We start from the raw sequence: 6,989 nt of genomic DNA, 5'->3' as shown, positions 1-6,989 counted from the left end.
GCACTCACCCCAGAGGAAAAGAAGAGCAGAAGGAAATGAGAAGGAAAAGTGAAGCTGGAAACAACTCTGGAAACAGTGAACGTGGACCTAAGAATACATGGAGTGAGAGCTGGGAAAGTATTAAGATGGGAAACTTTAATGTGGCCCCTTTTTGAGACTAGCTGTAACATTGGAATTTCCTAGAAATATGGGTAGACATGCTTGAAGACAGTGAAGCACTGAATAGAAGTAACTGGAAACCAGGCTTCCTTCTGATTTCTAAAATGTCCCATCACTGAGAAGTTATAAGAAAGAGAAAGCTTTTTATAAGTTATAAGAAAGAGAAAGAGAAAGGTGGCTCAGTAGGTTGAGCATCCAACTCTTGATTTCAGCTCAGGTCATGATCTTGGGGTCATAAGATGGAGCCTCACATGGGGATCCCCACTCAGCGGGGAGTCTACTTGAGATTCTCTCTCCCTCTGCTCCTCCCCCTGCTTGTGCTCTCTCTCTCTCTCTCTCAAATAAATAAAACCTTAAAAAAAAAGAGAGGGAGTAAGCTAAGAGCAGGCTGAGAAGCCACATGTAAGTTCTTGGTAATAGCTGGGAACACAAATTCCATTCTTAGTTGAAAAAGGGGGCATGAATTACCATGAGCAAGAAAGGGGAGCGAGGAGAGAGCGAAAAATAAAAGAGAGATCAGGCTAGCCTTTGAGACTGACATTGTGATGAGTTTTCTTGCTCTGCTCAGCGAAGAAGTTTATCTGGTAGTCGCAAGTTCATGGTGTTGGGCAATTGTCCAAACATTTGGGGAAGTTACTCATGAAGAAGAAGCCAACTCCAGACAGCTCGTTGGGAAATGTGGAGAGTCAGTGCCTGGGTGGCTTTCATGCTAATCCAGGATTTATTAAAGCTCAGAAAGCAAGCAGCAGAGAGGGTTTTCATGAAGAGCCGGAGTCATCAGCATTTTGATAGGAAGGTTTTTTCCCTCTGGTCTGAAGGAGGTGGCAGTTCCCAGGAGGCTGCGAAGAGGAGGGGGCTTCTTTTGTGAGGGCTGTGGGAGGCCCCGGGAACTCCAGCAGTGGCAGAACCATTCCCTTCTGAGCCCCCTCCCCTCCAGGGTACAAAGTTTTCAATTGCAGTTGGGAGAAATTGGACTCCATGATCTAATAGAGTTAAGTTTTTCCTCTCAAATATAGTATGATGTGACATCATCATCTCTGCCAGATTCTGTTGCTACCCAAGGGAAGTTAAATGCAGGTGGACTGCATTTGTAACATTGATTTATTCTTCCAAAGCTATATGAAAATTAAGTCGTTTTAAATCTACCAAGGTAGTTAAAGAAGCCCTACTTGAAATCTTTTATAAATCTAAATAGGCTTCTGAAAAGTGAGTAAACAATTTTGAAAATATTTCGCTTATAGCTCTGAATTTTGATTTGTCTCCTTTGCTGCTAGAATATTCAGAATGTTGTAAATGTTTTAGTTTAGGTTAATCATCTGTCACTCTCCATCTTGATTTCCCAGAATGTTTTATCAAACAGATTGGTTTCCTTTAATGTGAAAAATCTAGTAATTCTATAGCTTCCTTGGAACTTCATAATACTTCCCCAATTTTTCTTAAAAAAAAAAAAACCTTAAAAAAAGTTTTCTAAACATACTGGGAGATCACATCATCTGGCCCTTGAATACAGCTTAAGTTGAAGTTTTAATGAAGGGCTAGTTCCTGAGCATAAGTGGATGGTGATTTTCAGTGGTCAGCTCAACCCACATGCCTTATTGGGAGAAGGTTTTGTGCAAGGCACAGTCTGGGCATCAGGACAAGAAAGACTGCGCGCTGTTCAGGAAGTCAGCCCAAGTGGTAGCGCCAAGCCCTACGGAGAGACGGGGTCCACAAATATCACAGGGACTCAGGGCATCTTCCTAGAGGGGGTGACTTTTCAGCTAGGTCTTGAGGGGAGGTGAGGGTTTGGATACTCAAGAGTCAGGAAGAACTTTTTCTACCAGGAGGAGCAAAGGAGAAACTGCTCAGAGGCATGAGGATGGAGGAGAGTTTGGGGACAGAGGATGCACCAATGTGGCACGGTTTCCAGAAAGGAGAGGAGGGTAGATCCTGGAAGAGTTTCAGAAAAAATTATGAAATAAAGGTTTGTAAACATTTATGAGAGAACAATAATTTTTAGGAGTCACTGAGCATAGATTCATTAAGAACTAGTCATTTCCTGTTTTTTATAAGGTTACTAGGCTGGTAAACTAGAGGATGTAGTCAGGAGGATTCTTGTGATTGGTTGGAAGTTTTTATGGTCCTGTTCAGGAGTGGAATGGAAGGCCCTGAATTCTACCATGTGTCTCATTTCAGTAGGGTATCTGACGTAGTCAGGTGCAGTGAAATTCTTGTTCAGAGTGTGGTTTGTATGACTAAACATTCATCCCCAAAGAGAGCTGAGGATGGATTGTTGGTAGGATGGAGGGCAGGCTCCAGTACTGACTGGGGCTCCATGTTAGGCCCGTTTCTTTTTTCCATCTTGATCGATGTTTGCCAGTGATGTAAGGAAACATACAGGACGCATCTGTTAGAGTTTCTGATATTATAAAATTGGAAGGGAAAAATAAATGTATCAATTGATATATCGAAAAAGATATTTTTCGGCTAGAAAAGTGAACAAAAACAAGTAGCTAAAATACTATAGGTATAAAAGTAAAATACTGTAAGTAGGGTCAAAAAAAACTACTCCAGAAGCAGATGGAGAAATATATCTTAGCAACAGTCAATGTGAAAAGAGACCTTTTAGTTTACCACGGTATGTCCTAACAGAATGATGCACTTGGCGAAAAACACTACTTAGTAAAACATACAGTGTTTATATGTTCTTTAATCCAACAAATCCTTATTTAGCTCCCCCCACCCCACCCCACCGATATGGGTCAGGCTCAGGTTGGGCAGTGAACACACTGGAGAACAAGATAGGCAGAGTGCCTGCCCTCAGGCAGCCTGTAGTTCACTAGGGAAGGACACAAACACACAAAAAATCACTACAACTTATGACAGAGGCCTGGAGAGACACAAATAAAGGTCAGAAAGAGGGTGATGGGGGACCCCCATTTTCCTGGGGTGGTCATGGCAGGCCTCTTTGAAGAAGTGGCAGTCAAGCCGAGGCCATGTGAAGGGAAAGCGAGGCAGGGAGGCAGAGCATGCCAGGCAGGACAGGGAGTGCATCGGCCCTGAGTGCAGAAGGAGCTCCATGTGTTCTGGGAACTGAAAGACCAATGAGGTTTGTCCATATTTGCAGTCACCGACATCCATTGTCACATTCTTCCGCCGTGATGGGATGCCCACCCTGGGGTGCCCGGCCATACTACGTTTCCCAGCATCCCTTGAAGTTGCACATGGCCGTGGGACTGAGTTCTCACTGGTGCAGTGCTAACAAATGGTCTGTGCTGGGAGCTGGTGCCCGTAAGAGGTATGTACGCAACTCCCCACCCCATGCTCTTTTCGTCTCTTCCAGGCTGCATCTGGGACTTGGCAGCAACCCAGGTTGGACAGGAACACCCCATGGTATAGCAGAGCCCCAGTTGGAAGGGGTCTGAGTCCCCGGATGACTGCAGAGAGCAGGGTGCTTGCTTACCTGGATCACTCACCTCAGACAGTTACTTGAGAGAGAAGAGATGTCCTATACTCTTTAAACCATTGAATTATTGCCACACCTCTTACCTAAACCTAACTATTAAAGAAACAAAGGAGATACTAGCCCCACCAACTGGTCCATATTTAGACACTGCATTTAGTTCAAAGGGTCACTTTTTAAAAAAGAGACACTGGCCATTTGAAGCATATCCAGGGAAAAGTAAAAACCATGACATTTAGGAATCAGGAAACCAAATCAATGAAAACCTGTTAAAGATACTGTGGTTGTTTAGTCTGAAAAAGGGATTTCTCGGGGTGACATGATTAATGGCCATCTTCAAACGGAGGAAGAAGAATGAGGCTGAATTGGGGTGGCTTCTATTGGACCTATGGGCGGTAGGGATTTATGATGAGGCATATTCTAATTCAATATAGGGGAGAAGCTTCTAATGATGAGGGATTATTAGAAAATTCCAGATTGCTTGGAGTGTCAACAGCTTCTCCCTCAACTGTGTCCAAGCCTGCCCCACTCGTAAGGAGATATTCACAGAGGCAGTTCTGGCATTGTTGTGGAGATTCAACCTAGTGAATTCTAGGATTTTTTTATTAATTAATGCAATCCCAGGTCATAATGGGATTGAGTGTCAGTTTGGACTGAATCCTGGAGACAAGGGGACTCTTGGAGGTTTCTGAGCAGAATAGCAACACAATAAAAGCAAGGAACATTGCTTTGGCCAGCATTGGGGGAGAAATCCTGATTATCACAGCCCGTGTTGGTCATTTGATGCTTGCCTTCCCTGAACCAGTAGCGATTTAAGGAAAGCCAAGAGTAAGGAATATTGATTTTCATTACTTTATTCCTGAGATAATCCAAAAAATATTTAGGGGCTAACATTTTTTTTTTTAACTTATCTTCCAAGATGAGTGATCTTTTAAGTCCAAGGAACTCAGAGTACTTTACACCCTAGTCTCATTCAGGCTTGTCACATATCTGAAGTGCTATGTCAGGGGCAAGACTGTCAAACCTCCTCTCTCAGATAAGGGGAAGGCCTCACAAAGAAGGCCAGTAAGTTGTTCAGGGTCACGGCAATGAGTCAGCGGCAGGGCAGGCTTCTTGACTGAGGTCTGCCATGCTGCCCGGAGCCCATGCTAAGGGTGCCCTCGACTAGGGATGTCTTCCACGTACCAGAAAAACCAACTTGAACCAGCAGTCTCTCCAGAGTTGGAAATGACCGGAGACATTTCAATGTCAACCAGTTTCACTTTGCAGGACAGATAAGGAAGGTGAGGCTGCGCAAGGCCACACAGGCAAAGGCCTAGCCATGACTTGAACCCAGTTCTTGGGTTCCTGGCACTGGATCTTACCATCCCACCTCCCCCAGACAATGGTGGGCTCAGAAAAGCCCCACACGCAATTACCTGGAATCACTGGGGCCATCAGCATTCGCTCCACTGTCTGGAAATGTAAAGGCTCATATTGGCTTTGGCCACCAAAGAGAGGAAACATTCTGCAATCCTTGAAATCTCACAGCTGAGGGGGGTGGGGAGAATTGTTTGAGCCTTGTAACTACAAAGTCAAAAGGGAAAACATGTGTTTCACATTTGTCTTGGGATGGGAAAGAAAAACTTTTCCTTTCACTTAATCTCCGTTTAAACAAACAGAGAGACAGCCCTTTTTGTAAACTCACCGAACGTCAAATATTGTTCACTAGCATGGCATCAGTTTACTAAGCCACTACATAGCCACTTTCCTCACGTAATCCCCTCGATTAGAAGGCACTTCAGCCTGAAGAGGGGCAACTAAAATAATACACGTTTCCTCTGATGATTTGGACGCGAGTCAGCCGATGGAGTCAGGTTTCCAAATCTATAACCTCCTGGTTTCAGCCAGAGACCCGAGGCAATACGGCTTCAATCATGACTCAGGATTTTGGGAGTGAAAGCAGGCACGTCAAGTGATGTAAGAAAATTCCCCCACTCCCCCATCCCACTGGCTTCCTCCTCCAGGGAATTCAGTCTGAGCACACTGTGGGGGAGGGGTTGCCGAGTCACTGGGTGCTGAGCTGCCCGGCACACCTCCCATCACCGTGGCTGTGGCCGTGGCCAGCGTCAGCACTTGACAAAGGAAGTACTCAGTTATACAATTACTTTCCTGTTGGCCTGCGAGCTCAGATAATTGCTTTGCGATGTGTGTGTGAGAACCTCATAAAGTAAACCAAGAAACAGAAGGGCCAGGTCTGGGCTAAAGGGAAGTGTCAAGTCGGGGGGAGGCTCGTGATGCAAGCCTACCTTTGAAGTCACTTTGTTTGTGAAAAGTCTGCTGTGCTCTCTCTTAAGGAAACTCCATTGGAATGAGGTTTCTGTGCATGTGGGGTTTAGGGCTATTGTTTTTGGCTCCCATTTTCACCTCAAGCCCTAGCTAGGACATGTATAAATCCCATAACAACAGCCTGACATGAAATTGCTCACCCTCATAGCATCAGGGGACTTTTACTCAGGCGGATTTTGAATGCCTCATTGTTCAATAGGACAGGAAGTTTACTCTCAATGTAAATGAGGAATCTTTTTTTTTTTTTTTTTCTCCTTACCTCCTTGGAAGATTTTCACAGAGGACTGCCTTGTCATCATCCCCAGTCTAGCTCCTTCCACAGCAGCTGAGGCCTGGCCGTGCTGTCCCCATTCCTTCTCCGAGTAGGGGTTTTCTTAGGACCAGAGTTTTAGGGTTTTCCCTGGAGTTGACGCTGGGTGGTGATCTAAGGGACACCTATGGACAGGGAAGAGTTGGGTCTTCCGAAAAGGGTTGGGTTTCTTTTTCAGTTTCAATTCTGATCTTGACCTAGGTTTGTTTCTTACACACATACAAGGGAAGCCCCATCCCTAAACCGTATGATGATTTTCTTCTTAGGGTACACCACGTGGTGACCAGCTCACATTTGGAACGTTGAGCTAGGACTCTGATGTCAGAATGTGTCCCGCTAACTGGCATCAGCAAGTAGATGCTTAATTCAGAACCATGACCCTCCCTTCCGTTGGAGCAAATCCCTAAGAAGAATAGAAACTTCTAGAAAAAATATTGCAGGCTTCCCCATCTCATGACATATTCTGTAGACAAATTATTAAAAAGCACAAAAAGAACCTTCTTAACCTTTTGTTGATGCCCCCAGTCAAGAGACCGGCCAAGAGAGACCCTCCAAAAAGAAGAGATTCACAGACATAACTACTTTTAGTCAGAGGAAACCACATAAGGATGATGAAGAGGTAAGTGACAGGGACACTGACCTTGTAGGATGAGTAAGACCTAATTTGTTTGGTTCTGTTATCTCCAGAATCTTTTCTTTCCTATATATATCTGAAAAGAAATCAGCTTTTCTTTTTTTTTTTTTTTTTTT

Source organism: Neomonachus schauinslandi, chromosome 14, assembly GCF_002201575.2.
Source record: "Neomonachus schauinslandi chromosome 14, ASM220157v2, whole genome shotgun sequence".
Taxonomy (NCBI): domain Eukaryota; kingdom Metazoa; phylum Chordata; class Mammalia; order Carnivora; family Phocidae; genus Neomonachus; species Neomonachus schauinslandi.
This window is presented reverse-complemented; position numbering follows the sequence as displayed.